Source organism: Convolutriloba macropyga, chromosome 5 (assembly GCF_964194025.1).
Source record: "Convolutriloba macropyga chromosome 5, txConMacr16.3, whole genome shotgun sequence".
In the NCBI taxonomy this organism is placed as follows: domain Eukaryota; kingdom Metazoa; phylum Xenacoelomorpha; order Acoela; family Convolutidae; genus Convolutriloba; species Convolutriloba macropyga.
Genome location: NC_134472.1, coordinates 35,351,156 through 35,369,979, shown reverse-complemented (window position 1 = coordinate 35,369,979; position 18,824 = coordinate 35,351,156). Strand labels below are relative to the sequence as shown.

The following is an 18,824-nucleotide window of genomic DNA, read 5'->3' as shown; positions in this document are numbered from 1 at the left end:
CACGCACTCCCGTCACGCCCGCACATACGCACACACTCGCACACACAAGCACACAAACACACACACACATACGCACTCTCACGCACACAAAGACATACACACACTCTTGTAATAACAATGCAGCAGTCTACAGTAAGAACCGTGAAAAAAAAATTGTTCAACTTTTTGGGTCTTTTAATTATTTATGTTTCACCCATGAAATTATACTTTACCACATAAGTTTTGTTGTATAATTATATATTTTTCTATCAAACTCACCTGTAGATTTGGAAAAATAATTCTTTAACTAATCGAACACACCACATCCGAGACCCTACTGCCTACCATAGCACCACTGAATAAATTTTTCGAATTTCAGGGCCTTCCCAAGAAATAACAGTTCTCACCGTTTTGCACACTCTCACAGTGTGTGTTTCTGAATTGGAGGAAGTTTGGTCAGTGTCACGGCTTGTTTTGTTAATATCTATGTTTTAATTTAGTGATTTTTTTTGTTAGGGTTGAGAGATCTCTAAGTTTTTTCGCTAGAGAGAATAGGTGTTTTGTGTGAGTTCTTTTTACGGTTAGAGTTTGTTAACTCACTGGTCGCACCAGTTAATGCAGACCCGTTGTGGGCTCTTTTTACAGTTTTAAAGTATAAAGAGCTAGGGCTACTTATTTCTGCGCGCGAAGTAGGCTTACGTATATCTCTCAGACTAACCCACTCTGTAGAACCCTGAAGGTATACTTTAATTATAACGAAGTGTAAAAGAGTTAACACCGGAGTCAGAGGTATACACATCGTGCAACTACTCTGAAAGACTGACTCTAGTTAATGGAGTTCTCTCTATATAAAAGAGAATAGTGTCTTCTCAGTCTCTGATTGGATGGCGGTGTACATCCAGTATTTCTACTGCTACATCCATCCGGGGTTAAGAGTTTTAAATCTGAATTTGTGAACTGTTTTATAATTATGCTGGATTTGTCATCCTCGTTGTTTGGCTGAGTGAAGAGTAGTGTTCTCGTAGAAGTGGAGTTGTGGCTTGTGCCGTCAGGACTCCCTGTCAGTGAAGTAGAGACTAGTGTCGTCAGTGAGTGGTTCGTCTGATTGTAGAACCAGTGAGGGTGCCAGTTACCGGGTATGCTGGCCAGTAATGTCAGTCCTGTTAGAGTACCCAGCTGCTCTCATTGTCATGTAGTGAGGATTTGTTCCCAGTTGGATGATCGCTTGTAGTCTGTAGTCTCTATCTGGTTTGTACAAGGGAATTTCGGTTTATCTCCACAGTCGGATTTACCAGCTTACCTTCTGGTGAAAATCCACCAATTTAGCTACTGTGTGAGCTACTTTCCTTATTAAATTTGCGAGTTAAATTTAATGGCTGCTTAGTGAGCCCCGACCGGCGGGAAGAAGAAAAGAATTGATACTAATCTTCAATTGTGGCAAAGAAGAAAGGAACAAATAAAATAAATAGAGTAAACAAAGAAAGAGAAATAGAAACAAAAGAAAAAATAAGAGTTATAAGTAAATTTTTATGATCAGTGAGTTTTTATTGTGGGACAGTGTGCCCGAAGTTGTAGGACTGTGGCCTACGTTCTGAACTTGAATTCGAAATCAGGGGCCCAGTTGTCAGGATCCCTGAACAATTCGAGGAATTCCTGATCTCATGCCAGACAAGCTGCAAGGGCACGAGGGAAGAGGTCGACGTTGCAGTGCGGCTGCAACGCGAGAAGATGGTTGAGGATCTGTGCCTCCTCTGTTGATGATTCTCGATTGTGCAATTTGTCTGCCATCCAGTCCCTGTATAGGAGGTTGAAGTTGTGCCCGTACATGCACTTCGTAGCCGCTCCCTCTACACATTGGACATACTCGATTTGGGCAAAGTATTGGACGACTTATCTTCGCGAAGAGCGGCGAAAACAGGAAGTAGTTCTTGATGGGATCGAAGTTTCTGAGTGTTCATTCGCAATAATTGGGCTGATTTATATTACTATAGTTCATATATTAGGGCGAAGTTAATTTAGTGTTTGCATGCTGAAGACGCGAATTCTTGTGGATAAGAGGGTTTGTCCTATGAAAGTGATGCTGGACTAACAAATAATTGTTAATTGTGTGGAGCATCTTCGTTCGATTCACTTTGTGAGTTTGGTTGTTCACATCCATCTGTGTTGGATGTAAAAAACCAAACTTTAATAAAAGGTGTAGTATTTTTGGTAAATACGATAGGGAGCGATATCTAGTGTAAAAAATTTGTTTAAGTAATCATTCGGGCGATCTGCCAGGGTAAAGAAGTACTTTGACAGATGCCAAAAACGTTCCGTGAAGCGGGGACTAATCGGGAAATGGAGACATTATAGGGAAGTTCTTTGTCTCGGCCTTCCTGGTCGTACTCGTTCTCCAGCTGTGCAAGGGAACAAGAACTAGCTGTTGGTTTTAGAGTGTGTTGCGGCGGCGTAGATGTGTAGTTTATTCTCTCGGGAACATGGACACCGTGAACTGTGTCGATGCCTAGCGGATTGGTGAATTGGTTAAACCGGAAGCTAGGTCCCGGCGCTCTGTTTCGAATCCCTGGTGTGGGGGCAAAACGATTTCATGTATCTTGTCCTCGAGAGGATGAGGGCTGTGGGCCTCGTGGGCTGCTTGCAGTGTGTCGAGTAGGCGATTGTGAAGCCTGAATTGGAGATGAGCTCATGGGGAAGATCTCGTGTGTTGTGGCTCTGTGGCGTCTTCTGGGTGAAGTGTCGGTGCATGGATAATTGTCCGTCGACGTGGGTCTGTCGATGAGAGGAGGTTGTGGGAAAATTGATTGCGGTTGTAGAGGAGGGATGGTAGGTCCGTACCGTGGTGATGTCACCGTGGTGATGGTAGGTCACCGTGGTGATGGTAGGTCCGTACCGTGAATCCTATGTGCCGTACCCCTAAGGCGTCTTCGTTGAGAAGGTCCGTACATTGATTGTTGTCCGTGGATGTCGGTCGATCTTAAGAAGGAGACTGAGGGAAAGTTGGTTGAGGTCGTAGTGTTGGAATTGTGGGCCCATATATGGATGATGGTATAAGTGGGCGTTGTCTGAAAGGGGTAGGCATTGCTGGTAGTGGATACACCAGCGGTTGTGATCGTGGTCGAGATCAACGAATCCTACGAGAATACTCCCAATTAGGGACGACAGTTTCAGGCGTAGAGCTGCCTGACTGCTCCGCTGTACTTACCTCATCAGCCCAAAAGGAGACATTCGGAGGTTGGTGTGGCGGCTTTAATGTCGAGAACTGTGTGTGAGTTATCGTTCCAAAGGCTGTAGCTGGCTGCGGCACCGGTTGATCTCCTTGAAGGAGCAGCTCCTGAGACGAGCTTGACGGTCAGACGGGTACAATGGGTGTGCTCGCGTCAGTCTTGATATACAGGTAAAGTTCACCTGAAGAAGATGAGAAAGTGGCAGGTGAAGACAGTGGGTTAACCCGTGCACAATTTGCCGTATCCAGAGACTATGGTTGTGGCGAAGATTGGGTCATTGTGAAGATGGCCGGTGTTTGCATCTCGCAAACAGGCTCTGGCACTGGATGGGGTAGCACAGCACCAATGGTGTGAGTGGTGAGGGCAATATGTCATCGACCTCCAGCATGATGAGGTCATACGCTGTGGGTCAACATTTGGAGGAATTGGTGAACCTCCTTCCTGTGCTGTGGTAGTGACTGCTGTGGAGTCGCTAAAACAAGAAAGAGTGTTAGATACAAGTACTAGGGAGGTTTAGGATGAGTTCTTCCGTGACTTCCTGATAAACAGGTTCGTCCTCGAAAGAGTCTTTTGGAAGTGAAATGCAACGCGAGCGCTTGCGTTTATTAGGGTAAAAAGTGTGCGAATGTAGTGATTGGAAATCATGTTTCCTATGTGATTCCACCGGTACTTCATAGCATTGGTAAATTGAGGTGGGGATAGTAGATGCTCTGTGCTTGTTTGATTTATTGTTTACAGGAGATGAAAAGTTTTATGGAAACAGTCAAACTTTCTGTGTAAGATATTCAATTCAGTTTGAGAATGCGGAGTGCAACTATCAACCGAGTGTTTCCGTCTTTTCTTAGGTTATGGTGGTTTATATTGTGTTGAGTCAGATTGTAATACATGGAAGATTGTTTGTGAGAATACTCCAAAAAATCCATAGGTGATGATTTTAGCTAATGTGATACTAAGGCCTAAGAGTAAATTAAAATTATATGCGTTAAATTTGCTACGAAAAAGTCTAAGTAGCACTGTAAAAAATAAAAACAGTCCAAATTATGGCTGTTTCAATACGTACCAAGGACATCCAAAAGGACCTATGAGGGATTCTTTTAAATAGTTGCCGTTGATTAGGTCACGCTAATCGAGACGCCGAAGTATAATTTCTTTTCAGTTAATAAAGAGTTAGTTAAAATAGTTGTTGTATTGGCTTTGTAATTGTGAGAATTGTGCTTATAATAGTGCTTGTTTTGCAAGATCTGCAAATTTTATTGCTTCCGCTACTTCAAGTTTCTTGGCGGCGTCATCTGCTAATTGGTTAAACTTCTTTCGATCAATGGAGTTAGTCCAATCGCATTGACTATATATGGCAAGTTGTTGTGCAGTAAAGTCCGCGTGCGTGAAACGGTTTTCAACTTCGTCAGGCGTGAAAACTCTGACGGGAATTCGAGCTTTAATTGTGTAAGGCGTTAGGCGGTATGATTCATCGCTCTCCGCGTCTATTTAAATTTGCTGAACAAAATTATTTGATATACATGGTGCTTTAATAGACAAGGGAAAGGTCCTACGTGTTACTTGGTCTACAAATTGTAGTTTGTTTTTGGTAGAGTATGGGAATTTTTTCAAAACTTTGGTTTTCTAATACATAAAAGGGTGATGAAACAAGATTCCTTTGAAAGAGTGAAAATAATTTTGAGCTTTTAAGTGTAGCTAATGTGTTTCGCTGTCCCGTGATGACATAACCTACAAATGGAAACTTTTGTGTTAGAAGAACAAATGCGGCTTGTTTAAGATCGCGATCGAAATCACAGTGTATTTTTTAAATAGACAGACTTGTGTTGTCCATCACCAGTAAGACTCGGCTAATTATATAATCGAGTTTAGCTTCTATCTGTACATTTGGGTGTACCTATTTTGTTTTCTTAAAAGTTCAAATTGTTCCAACTTATGGTACACAGGTGATTCTTGTGGAATAAAATATCCATAGAGGATATCTGCTTCAATATATGGTATGAGAGAAGGTGCTCCATTGGGAATAGTTAAGTGTACATCTTTAAATTCGACTGATGCTTTGCTTGTGACAAAATTAAAACCCTCTTGATATTGATCAAAAATATCCTGGTACTGTGTAGCATAATCTGGGCGGTCTTCGTTACATTTGTGAATAGGACTTGTGAGAACCTCGAAGAAGGAAAGTGCCGATTCGTCAAAAAAGATGTTTTCAAAAACAACTAGAATACATGCTTGCGTTGTGTTTGTGACCAGAATTACTTTCATTATTCTCGAATGTTTTAGTAAAATAGCGTTTTTGAAAATTAATCATGCGTGCATATGATCTAACAACGTCAAAGGTACGACTGTGAATGTTGGTTCCCAAATAACTGTTGCTTTAATAGCGTGATTTGGAGGGCAGTAACCTCCTTCTAGACCGCATTTAGTGCGTGTTTTGCCGTAATAGATACTTTCTGATTTAACGTCAGAACTCAGCATCATGTTAGTTAATTGGAGTGAACATCCTAATGCTTGGATGACATGATTTTCGTGTTCAGGATTTTCTCAGAACAAATAGACGAGGAATTATCGGTGGCATTACGGATTCATTCATGGTCCCATTGATTACAAACCATGCTTCCGTGTTGGAAAACGAAAGGTCTATAGCGATCGAGTTAAAAACGGCAATTTTGGCTTGAATATTAGCTTACCAGCGTTGATAGTCGAGTACGTCAAATTGGATTATCAAATCAAGAAAACATGGATTATCGGTGGCATTACGGATTCATTCATGGTCCCATTGATTATAAACCATGTTTCCGTGTTGGAAAACGAAAAGTCTATAGCGATTGATTTGAAAACGGTCTTGTTTGGATTCAATATAAGCTTGCCAGCTTGGATCGTTGAGTACATCAAATCGGATTATCTGTGGGTCATAGGGAATTTCACTTATGAGACCAAAGCGTGCAAGTTCTTTACAAGCTTCAATTTCCGTGGGAAAGAAAGTTCTTTCCATATTGGTAACACACCAATTATCGTGATCAAACCTGAAGCCTCTTTTAGATTGTGAGATTTTGTGGCAAAATTTTTCTTTGTCGCTGAGTATATCATGTATGGTGTAAGCGCGTACTTGAATTGTTCAAATTTGTGACAAGATTGAAACTTGGGTAGGAATAATTTGAAAGTCTGCCGGTTTGATCATACATTCGCCAATTTTATTGAGCTTGTAAAACTGCATATTTTTGATATGCTGTGGGGAACAATCATAATGTGAGACTACTAAATGTTGGACTCCTAATTTAGGGGTGGAGAATTTGTGATTATCTACTTCTGTGTAATGTTTTTATTGGGAGTGAGTTTGAAACAAATAAATTAACCAATAAGAGAATTAGATTTGTAATGGACACGCATAAGAAAGTCCAGAGCGAGGATCGTAGAATAGAAAACACCCTGCTGTGTTTTTCGTGTACCTGGCAAATGTATAGTGTATTTTGTGGCAGATAAAAGGTGATGAGTTTGTCTTTACACAACAAATAGGTGGAGCAGCGGCTTGTGGGTGAAAAATTAATTTGCCTTGTTCAAATACATTGTGTTTTTGTACTGGAGCAGTCTTTTAAATTTTAGAGATTTGCTGTTTTTGCTAAATTATGTAGTTGTTCACCGTTATTATGATCTCCGAAAATTGCAGCTGGCGGAACAACAAATTTTGGTCAAGTTTTAGTGGTAGAGTTGGATAAGTCCTGGTAGTATTGGGTTGTTTTCCAATACAATGGCGAGAGTGTTGATCTGGGTCTGATGTAGGTGAGTTTGAACTAAGTGTGATTATAGGTGGTGTAACTTGAAAACTGAGTAGTAGTGAGCTTTGAAATGAGGGAGATGAGTTGACTATTTTAAATGAATAATTCCAGTGAGCTTGTGAGAGTAAGCGTTCAATATTATTTAGTGGTCCTTGTGGCGGATTAAAAGGGTCACTCGCAATTTGTGATGCAGTACGTGAAGAGAATTGGGAGCTAAGTAAGTCAGAGACAGAATTGTCTGAGATAAGACTAATATCTTGTGGTGTATCGTCTATATTTGAAACAGGGTGAATTAGCTGTGGAAATTCAGATCTGCTGGTTTTATTTGTGTTTTCAAGGTTATTTGTTTGAGTGGAGAATTGTGGTGTGTTTGAATAATTACTCCGTTCAAGTTGTGGTGCTTGTGGTGGAGCAGGTATAATGGTTGGTGGTTTCAGTGTTCCGTTTGAAATGAAACCTCAGTGCGGCAATAAAGTCTGTGTGCTTAATTGTTGTATTTGCTGTTGTGCTTGCGCTTGGTGTATTTGCGCTTGACTTTGATTGGTGGATATGGGATTACTGATTGCGGTGTAAAGTGGGGGAGTGTCCAGCAGGACGAGGTCTATCTGCAGATTTAGTAGTAATAACGACTCAGTAGGGGTGTTCTTCGGTTTCTTCGTGTTTTTTAAAGATTTTAAATGATTATTTTTTGGGGCTGCATTGTTTGGTCGCTTCACTGTATGAGCAACTCGGTGATTCTGAGACTAGGGGAGCACTTGGGTTAGTGTTGGGTTGTTGAATAGAAGACGCAATTGTGATTTTAATTTCTGGCCCAAAGTGTGGCAATTATCAGAATAATTTGTTTTGACCAAAAGATGGAAAAACAATTTTTAGTAAATTTAAATAGGTATACTACCTCGGATTGCTGCGAAGGGTGATTCTGCTGGGATGACATTGTGTTGATAGATGAGATCTAAAAATCGGCGGAGAAATCAGTTAACAATTCTGTGATTGTATAGTCTTTCCTAGCGATCGAAAAGATAACATGTGGATATACGGGTTCACTTTGTGAGCTGGTGTTTTGCGAGTTGCTGGTATCGTTCATCCATTTAAAGAAGTTCTTTTATAATTTTAAGATCGTAAGAGGCGTGGACACTGTCGAGATTATTAGTGTATACAATATATGTGTAGAGAAGTTCAGATATTTTAGGTGTTGCTTGTGGTGGAAAGATTGGAAGATAGAAGAGAGCTATGTGATTGTTATTAATGTCTCTAAGATAAAAAAACACATTCACAACAAGTCTGTGAATATAATGTGTGATCCATGTTGGCGCCACTTCAAATGAGCTAGAAAAGCCATCAGATAGCAAGACATAACATTTGAAACTGAAAAAACTTGAAATTTGTCAAAACTCAAAAATGGTCAAAACTGAAACTTTTTACAAGTTGGGACCGAAAATTTGTCAACCCCCCGATTTTGGGAAGGCAAAACCCGAGCAACCCGACGTTATGGCAGACGGTTAAGGTTACCTCTAAGCTACTCATGGACCTAACGAAAGTTATTGCATCAGACCCACAAGTGTGGCTATTAGCACTTATATGGTGCAAAATTGGAATTTTTTGATATTTTGTTATTTATTGTTAAATTTCTTAAGTTGTTTATTTTATGATACTTTAGATGACCATTAAAGGTCAAATACCGTACATTGGAGTCATTTAGTGCTGCGTAATAACCATCCGTGTTTATGTCAACAAAAGTAAATATTGCAGTAATTTGACATTTACTATGTAAATAATGACCTAAATCATTTTCTTGATTAACCAATCAGAGACAAGTACCAATGATGTTATAAATGATAAATATTTGAATATTTACTTTAACCCAATTGTTTGATTAGTGAAACCGTATTGTATTTAGAACCATTAGAAACTGTTACCAAGAGCAGTTGGCTCTCATATTGACTAAAATTTGATTCTTTAACAACTTTAGTCTTTTTGTTAAGTTTTGCTAGATCTTAAGATCTTGCGGGTTATAAGTTAATTGAGCTTATTTAACGAGAAGTTAGCAACATTACTAGCTACTGGCTGAAGCCTTACAAACTTCAGCCCGAGATTGAACATAGATTATCACTAAGGATTTTCTTAACTTCAATCAACAAAATTAAAGTTACAGTCCTTTAATACGTCCGAGCGATTAATTATTTCTGTGAGATCGTTAGTCAATCGAACCCAGTGAAGAACCAGGCCGGCGTAAAACTCGAGAACCAGGCTGTGATATATCGGCTCCGCTGAGATTCTTGAGCAGCCGCAACATTTGGTCCGCCGACCCGGACAACAACAGCAGTAGCACGAACAACAACGAATCTTCGATTCAACCTGGTGGACCAAAACACAATCTGCAACGATGGCCAGCAAAAGTCCCAACAGACACTGGAAGACAGCTGATTGGAAGGCGAGTGGTCAACTCAAGACGTTAGAGAAAGAGCAAGTTGATCTACTCAAGTCCTTCTCCAGATACCTCAACGAGCTAGAAGGCTTCATGACACAAAGCAAAACAATGACGGCCGAAGGTGCTTCTCGATGTTTCTTCGAGACATACGACAACTTGGAAGACAACCGACAACAGCAGAGGTTACTATTAAAACAAAAGTATTTTGAAAGCTTTGACAATGACACCAAGCGTATGTTAGAAGAAAAGAGGAAGGTCTTGCGATGGGTAGTTGACAAAGTACCAGATCTCCGAGGCATTGAAGATTGTCGCGCAATATTCGTCGACTACCGGAAAGATACACTGAGAGAGTACAAATTATTGGGAGATTATGTTCCAATCGCGAACGATTTGTTAGAACTCGAAGAGAAATTGAAAGCAGAAAATTTAAGCGAATCCGAAAAACAGATACTGTGTGATCAGGCGGAACGGTTATTAGAAAAGCTAGATGAATTTTGTGCAGAAGCTCTTCGAATAGCGAAGACAGAAGCTTGTCACCATGGGTTTACGAATTTCAGTAATGCTAGGAGTCACTACCAAGACCTGATCAAACAGTACAGGCTCAGCAAGGATTGTGGAAACCAAACATCGTTAGTGTCAACTACATCGGCTGGTGACAAAGACCCAAACGACGAAAATGTAATTGATACAGGTAATGGAGCAATAGAAAACAACGAGGAGAACAACGAGGTCTCTTCCAAGCATTCTGCTACACATGGAAGCGGAAAACAACCCAGTATCGCCAACTCACGATCATCAAAAAGGCAACAGATCGAAGAAATGGAGCTCGAACACTTAAAAGCAAAGAAAGAAACAGAGCAACAACTGCGAGAGCGCCAGTTGGAGTTAGAGCAAGAGCGTGAAGAATTAGAACTTCGTCGCCAGCAAGAAGAGTTATGTTTGCAACAGCAACAACAACAACAGCGACGAGAACAAGAATTGAGTTACAACAACAGCAACAAGAACAACAGTTACGTCTGAGGACGCAACAGCAAGAAGACGAACTGCGTTTTCGACAGCATGAGCGAGCCCTCGAAAACGAAAGAAAGAAAGCAGAGGAAGAAGAAGAAAAAAGACGTATGAAACTTGAGCTGACCAAAGGAAGCTCAAGAGCATCCGGATCAGTGGCAGATGAGATAGAAAGTGTTGGATCAAAACGAAATCAAGAAAGGACAGCAAGGTGGGCAGAAGCAGGGGCTGAACAGTCTGTCCCTCAACGGCCACTCTCTCCAAATGTTGTTATCGACCCTCCAACGAATGTCACCAAGGACAGAGCTGACAAACGTTTCAGCACCTACCCGAAAACTACCCCGCTGTTCCAACCAGGCAAAAGGCTTTTTTCAACGCAACTGGCTGAACCGAGCATTCTCAAGAAACCAGAAGTTCGTAAACCAATTAGAGTAACGGACCCACCAGCACCACCGTTGACAAGGACGACGTTTCAGCAGCAGCGAACGTCAGCAGTTCGAGACAGAAACAGGAGTCAGAGTCCCATTAACAACTTTCGGAACAGGTCTGCCGAGAGCAGAAACAGGAGCACAATGAATCACACCACTCCCCACGTAATCTACCAACCAGTACCAAGCAGTGGTGCCAGTGGCTTGCCAAAACTAAAACTGACTGAGTTTTCAGGAGACCCACTGGAGTGGCCAGAGTGGTCAGGTCTTTTTGATGTTGTTGTTCATCAAAAGCCGATCAGCGATACAGAAAAGATGCAATACCTCAAGACCAGTCTCACGGGTCAAGCAAAGGCAGCAATATCGGGAATGGGATTCAGCTCGCAATCATACTATCACGCTTGGGATATACTCTGTGAGAAGTACGGCAGATCAGATTTCATAGCCAACGCGCAATTCAAGAAAAGACATACTCATCCTGCAGTTCGGCATGACGATTCTACGAGCAATGTTAAATTCGCAAATGTGGTTACAAATGTGGTGAACACCTTGACTCAACTTGGATACACATCAGATCTAGAAGCAGAAGCAGGGCTAAGTTCAACAACGAGAAAACTTTCTCCGCAACTGAGAGAACAGTGGTTGCAGTATATGCAAGATCGTCGACTACTGAGAGATAACTTGATTATTTTCAAGGAGTGGCTTGACTCCAAAGCTGCAATTCATGAGAACTTGTTAGCACAGACAAACTCGTCGTTTGACAGAAACAAATTTCAAAGCCGTGATAAACCGAAGACGAGTACCTTTGCTTCAAACGCTGAAGAGTCAAGCAAACCCAAGAATTTTGAATGTCCCTTCAAAGACGGACAACATCCGATTTGGACGTGTGAAAAGTTCAAATCACTGAAAGTAAATGAACGACGAGAGCATGTCCAGAAGTTCCGACTGTGTTTCAATTGTTTGAAACCAGGCCACATGTCGAAGGACTGCAAAAGCAGGACATGCAGTGTACCCAGCTGTGGAAGACAACACAACAGGCTTTTGCACAGTGAACTACCGAAGCAGGAAACTACAAAGAATGTCTCAGATGCTACAACGGCAGTAGCAACTAACATCACCCAAGGAGGACTTCCAGTGGTACGAATCAAGCTGACAAACAGAGACTTAAGCCTAAATGTACTAGCAATGTGTGATTCGGGATCCTCAATCTCATTTGTGGACAAATCAGTGGTGTCAAAACTCCAACTCCAAGGCCAAAAAGCATCTCTATCAGTAGCAGGGATCCATGGCTCACAAGATGTCAAGACTGAAATAGTGCCGATAGCTGTTTCAGCGCATGAGAAGTCTCGCTCGACCACTGACAACAGTGCAATTCTATGTGCACAAGAAACTGAAATTGGGAGACCATATTGTGGAACTGCAAGATTTGAAAGACCGTTACCCACATTTGAGGAATTTACCAGATCAGAGCTACAATCTAAACGATGTTCAAGTGATTCTTGAACAAGATTGCTACGACATTCATCACCCTTTTGAATTCAAAAAGTCAGAAGACAAAGCTGCACCATGGGCAGTGAAATCAAAGATTGGTTGGGCTTTAAGTGGACCCCTACCAGCGAAGCAAGCAGCAACTCTTGCGACCACAGCAACATCAATTGCAGATGACAAATTAGCAAACCAGTTGCGTAAGTGGTGGGATATCGAGTCCTACGCTTCAAACTGCGATGTCACCGGTCATTCGAAAGAGGAACAAAAAGCAATCAAGACGTTGGAGCAAACAACGCAATTCAATGGTGAAAGATACGAAGTTGGACTTCGGTGGCGAGAGGACGAAGTGAAGTTACCAAACAACTTCTACTCTGCAATGGGGCAACTCAAGTCCTTAGAACGACGCCTACAGAAAGACGAGGCGCTAAAGAAGCGCTACCAAGAAACCATCGACAAAGATATCAACGCCGGATACGTTCGGAAAGTAGATCAAGCTGAACTGAATGAAACCGAAGACAAACTGCAATGGTATTTACCACATCATCCCGTCATAAACCCGAACAAACCCGAAAAAGTCAGAAGAGTGTGCAACGCAGCAGCAAAGTATCAAGGTGTAGCCCTAAACGACAAACTTCTACCTGGGCCAGACCTGCTGCAGAGTTTGATCGGAATCATATTTCGCTTCCGAGAACACCAAATAGCCTTATCAGCCGATATAGAAGCAATGTTTCTCCAAGTAGCTGTCCCAAAGGATGACAGCCGATGTTTACGATTCCTCTGGAGAGAAGATCCAGAGCGGAGAATTGAAATCTACGAGTACACACGACACGTTTTTGGGGCGAAAAGCTGGCCGACTTGTGCAAATTATGCCTTGCACCAAGTGGCGAAAGATAATGCAGTCAACGACGAAAATCTTGTCAAAGCTGTCCAGCGAAACTTCTACATGGACGACTTCCTCAAGTCAGTCAGAACACCTCAAGAAGCGATTGAAATTTATCAGAAAGTCAGAGACATCTTCATCAAAGGTGGATTCAATTTGACGAAATGGATAACAAGTGACGAAGAAGTCAAGTCACACATTCCAGAGACAGACAGATCAAAGAAAGTTGTGAAAACTTTCGAAGCAGAACCACAATCATCCTCAATCCTAGGACTAAACTGGAATGTGGACACAGACAGTCTCATAGTCTGTCGTGGAACTGAGCAAGAAGTTCCAGCAAAAATAACTCAGAGAATTGTCCTATCCTTTGTCTCAGCAGTGTTCGACCCACTTGGGATATGTTCACCAATCACCATACGAATGCGGTTTCTACTCAAAAGCATCTGGGCAGCAATGGGACAAGCATGGGACAAAGAGTTGTGAGCAGAACACTCAAAACTGTTCAGTGATTGGTGCTCTGAGTTGAGAGAAATAAGGACAATGTCAATAAATCGACTTTATTTTGAAAACGGATGCACAAACTTGAGACTACACATCTTTACAGATGCATCAGAGGAAACAATGTGCATTGTGGTATATCTGCAAGATGAAGCAACGCTATAACTGACACATGTAATAGGGAAATGTCGTGTGGCACCCATCAGACATATGACGGTACCGAAATTAGAACTTCAAGCCGCAGTCTATGGAGTTCGTCTCAGAAAGCAGATACTCAATGAACATGATGTCAAAATTGACAAAATCTATCATTGGACCGACTCATCATTCGACCGACGAGTTGAGAGAAGCAATGTGCATTGTGGCATATCTGCAAGATGAAGCAACGCTAAAACTGACATATGTAATAGGCAAATGTTGTGTGGCGCCCATCAGACATATGACGGTACCGAAATTAGAACTTCAAGCCGCAGTCTATGGAGTTCGTCTCAGAGAGCAGATACTCAATGAACATGATGTCAAAATTGACAAAATCTATCATTGGACCGACTCATCAACAGTGCTACAGTGGCTACAGGCAGCGCACAAGAAACAACAAGTATTCGTTGCGAACAGAGCAGCGGAAATATTGGAAAATTCATCGATGGATCAATGGAGACTCGTCAAAGGTGTCGAAAACCCTGCCAACATCGGAACCAGAGGAATGTCCATCGAAGGCCTCAAGGAGTCCGTATGGCTAAACGGGCCGGCATGGCTCCAGGCAGATGAAGAAAAAGTGGCCAAAGCTGTGGTGCCAAGTGAATGAACTCGAGCCTGAGCAGGTTATGAGTACTGTAGCAACGGAAACAAAACTAGACCAAATATTTGACTGGAGACGATACAGTTCCTTCAACCGAATTAGAAACTTCATTGCCTACTGCATGAGGTTCAGGACAAAGCAGAAAGGTATCCTCAAAGCAGACGAAATTCATCACGCAGAGCAAATACAGTTTCGATTTGTTCAAAACGAAAGCTTCCCGAATGTTTCGAAATCTATAGCGAACAGCAAAGAAATCTCCAAAACATTAAACATTGCCAAATTGTCACCCTTCATAGAGGAAGATGGAACAATTAGAGTTAAAGGTCGACTGAAGCATTCAAACCTTGATTACAATGCAAAACATCCAATATTATTAACCGCAAAACATCCAGTTGTACAACTTCTGTTGGAGAGAGCGCATCGAGACAACCTACATGAGGGCACAAAGTACGTGAGAAACATGCTCCAACAAGAATACTGGATCATCGGGCTGAGAAATGCATTAAGAAAAATCAAGTCAAGATGTATCAAATGCAGACACAGAAACGCCAACCCAATTCAACCACCGATGGCGGATCTGCCCAGAGAACGACTTGATGAACATGTGTTCCCATTCACCCATACCGGAGTCGACTACTTCGGAACCTTCGAAGTTAAGTTCCTACGACGTACCGTGAAGAGATGGTGCTGTCTCTTTACTTGCCTGACAACGAGAGCAGTACACATCGAAGTTGCACAGTCATTGGACACCGAGTCATGTCTAGCTGCGGTGACAAGATTCATTGCAAGACGTGGCTACCCGAATACCATCATCAGTGACAACGGAACAAACTTTGTTGGAGCAGCCAATGAGCTGAAAGCATTCATGAACGAGTGGGACAAAGCTAAGATTGAGAGTGACTTAGCACAGAAAAGGATTGTTTGGAAATTCAACCCTCCCGGAGCTCCTCACTTTGGTGGAATCTGGGAAAGACTGGTTCAAATTTGCAAGAAGGTCATGATTGCAATCTTGGACAACAGAAGCCTCACCGACGAGGTACTCAGTACAACAATGTGTCTTGTAGAGCAGACTCTCAACGCAAGACCACTGACAGCAGTAAGTGACGACCCTGAAGGTTTGACAGCACTCACACCTAATCATTTCTTGCTAGGACGAGAGAGCGCGAGTGCACCATTCATGCCATCCAGTGAACGCTACCACGACCTGAGAAAATCATTCAGAACGGCTCAAGCATATGCCGACATGATCTGGAAAAGATGGACTCGTGAATATCTTCCACAATGGAACCAGAGATCGAAGTGGTCAAAAGAACATGTGCGAAACCTGAAAGAAGACGAGTTAGTGTGGCTAGTAGATGATTCTGTGAAACGCTGTGAATACAAGCTTGGACGAATCATTGAGATCTTTACTGGCAACGACGGAGTTGTGAGATCAGCGAGAGTCAAAATGGCACATGGAGAGCTAAACCGGCCAGTCGTGAAGTTAGCGCCAGTATCCTACGATGGTGTTTCCGAGATCGAAAACAGGGCCGGCGATGTTGGCGCCACTTCAAATGAGCTAGAAAAACCATCAGATAGCAAGACATAACTTTTGAAACTGAAAAAATTTGAAATTTGTCAAAACTCAAAAATGGTCAAAACTGAAAAATTAAGTTGGGACCGAAAATTTGTCCACCCCCCCGATTTTGGGAAGGCAAAACCCGAGCAACCCGACGTTATGGCAGAGGGTTAAGGTTACCTCTAAGCTACTCATGGACCTAACGAAAGTTATTGCATCAGACCCACAAGTGTGGCTATTAGCACTTATATGGTGCAAAATTGGAATTTTTTGATATTTTGTTATTTATTGTTAAATTTCTTAAGTTGTTTATTTTATGATACTTTAGATGACCATTAAAGGTCAAATACCGTACATTGGAGTCATTTAGTGCTGCGTAATAACCATCCGTGCTTATGTCAACAAAAGTAAATTTTGCAGTAATTTGACATTTACTATGTAAATAATGACCTAAATCATTTTCTTGATTAAGTACCAATGATGTTATAAATGATAAATATTTGAATATTTACTTTTACCCAATTGTTTGATTAGTGAAACCGTATTGTATTTAGAACCATTAGAAACTGTTACCAAGAGCAGTTGGCTCTCATATTGACTAAAATTTGATTCTTTAACAACTTTAGTCTTTTTGTTAAGTTTTGCTAGATCTTAAGATCTTGCGGGTTATAAGTTAATTGAGCTTACTTAACGAGAAGTTAGCAACATTACTAGCTACTGGCTGAAGCCTTACAAACTTCAGCACGAGATTGAACATAGATTATCACTAAGGATTTTCTTAACTTCAATCAACAAAATTAAAGTTACAGTCCTTTTATACGTCCGAGCGACTAATTATTTCTGTGAGATCGTTAGTCAATCGAACCCACTGAAGAACCAGGCTGGCGTAAAACTCGAGAACCAGGCTGTGATATATCGGTTCCGCTGAGATTCTTGAGCAGCCGCAACAATCCAAGTTATAGAAAATATCTAGAAAACGGATTTGTTGAGGTTTAAACTTCTGGATACATCTAAAGGTATCAACGTACGGTGTTGTGCTGTGAAGTAAGGTGCATATCTGGCTTTTGGACTTAGATCTAGCTGAACTTTCAGTACTGTGAGACTGAAAGTTTGAAGATTGTGTTGAAGTGGTAGCTACTGTGAGCAGGTTTGGTTGATGCTTCTGAGAGCTGGTTTTTTTTGCTGTTAAAACTGTTTAAAAAGAAGATTAAGAACTGTGCTGTGAGAGAAGAAATTTTGAAAGAAGAAAGAGTGTAGATGAGATTTAATAAGTTTTAACACTTTTCTTAGTTAAAAAGAGAATGAAAGATTGAAAGAAGAGAATTTAGTAGAAGAATTTGAGAGAAGTTGAGAGAGTGTAGGCTTGTGAGTTTTTGATTCAAGAAAGAAGAGAAAAAGAGAGACAACTAAGTTGCATGAGAGGTGGTCTGTAAAAAGATTTAAGACGATCCGATTTAGCCTGACCAGGACTTTTTTTCGGGGGAGAAAAAAACTTACCGAATCATATCTCGGAAAATTAGTGAGATTGGGGATTTCTTCCCGGACCGAGCTGTGGGTCGGTTGTTATTTCAATTTTTAGTTTATTTAGTATCTTTTATTATTGTGGGGAAGGGCTTGTAATTCCCTTCCTTTCATTTCCTGATGGAGGGGTTTTTGTGGTTCTGCTGGGGTAGCAGTTGAATAGATAGTCCGTGTGCTTTGTTTACTATACTAACGAGCTTTAATATTTTTCCCAGTAAAAGTAATTGTATAAGGGGGAGAGGGGTGAATGAACTATCCTAAATATCCCTCTCGTATAAGAGAACAAGGGAATTGTATCTTTAGTGGATTTGTGTTTACTAGGTATTTAGTGTATTATTCTAATTTGTGTTCGGCTAACTAATGCTAGAAAAGTAAGTTTACGTATTAGAATAGTGGTGTGTGTATGTTTTAGGAGTGTGCTCTTCTTGAAGCCAAAATTTTCGACTGAGGTATGAACACTCTATAATTTTTTGTCGGTTTTTGTCTAAGACGAGTGTCTCTTGTATTGTAGTTTTCCGGGTTACATTCGGGTATTGGGGGGACTACAAGGTGGTGGTTGGATTTCATTATTTGATGGTATCTCTGGTTTGTTTAGACTAAACGAGACATATTTCGACTCAGTAGAAGTCGATTTTTTGGGATGAAGTTGTAACAAGGAATTGTCCGAAAAGTATTTCTCCATTGCTCTTGAACGAAAAGTTCTTTAGGGTAGTATGGTACAATACTACTTTGATGGCGGTTTATTTGTTCACCTAAGAGAGCCTCTAATTTATATGTGACTAATGTGGGAATACCAATTATTTTATAAAGTCCAGTTTTTTGTGGTTGGATTGTTTTTTCGGTGTTCCGACTTGTGGAGATTTATTTACAATTGAAACATAAGAATTAAACTTGAGAGGTTGTGCCGATCCGAAACGGCGACTTATGAACGTGCGTAAACGTTTATTTTGGTTTGCATTATTGTGAACTTCATAATAAACTTCTGAGTGTATCTTTTCACGATTTAGAAACCAGTGTGCAAAGGCTCCTTATTGTAAATTCTTAATTTGTGGGAGATGACCGAGATGGTCATTTTCTGTATGTTTGGGAAAGAATTACATGGAGAATTTGATGAAGTTTTACTATTACCAAAGCTATCTGTAATGGAAGATAGACTGAACATTATTGGTTTGTTAGGCCTCTGGCCGAATACATGTTCATATGGTGATAAATTCATATTCGTTCTAATTTGTGAATTGAATGC

The 18,824-nt window shown here is 41.1% G+C and overlaps 2 protein-coding genes across 2 annotated transcripts in view; both read right to left on the bottom strand.

The window, feature by feature from the left end:
- LOC142339355 (uncharacterized) overlaps nucleotides 1–17,335 on the bottom strand; it is a 243,356-nt gene extending 226,021 nt beyond the window's left edge. Inside the window, exon 1 of the mRNA XM_075389352.1 lies at nucleotides 17,323–17,335. The gene's annotated coding sequence lies outside the window, so the exon portion shown is untranslated. The remainder of the gene's footprint in view (nucleotides 1–17,322) is intronic.
- The window catches only part of LOC142339356 (trypsin-like), an 81,512-nt gene that overhangs the window by 45,855 nt on the left and 16,833 nt on the right, over nucleotides 1–18,824 (bottom strand). The window lies entirely within an intron of this gene.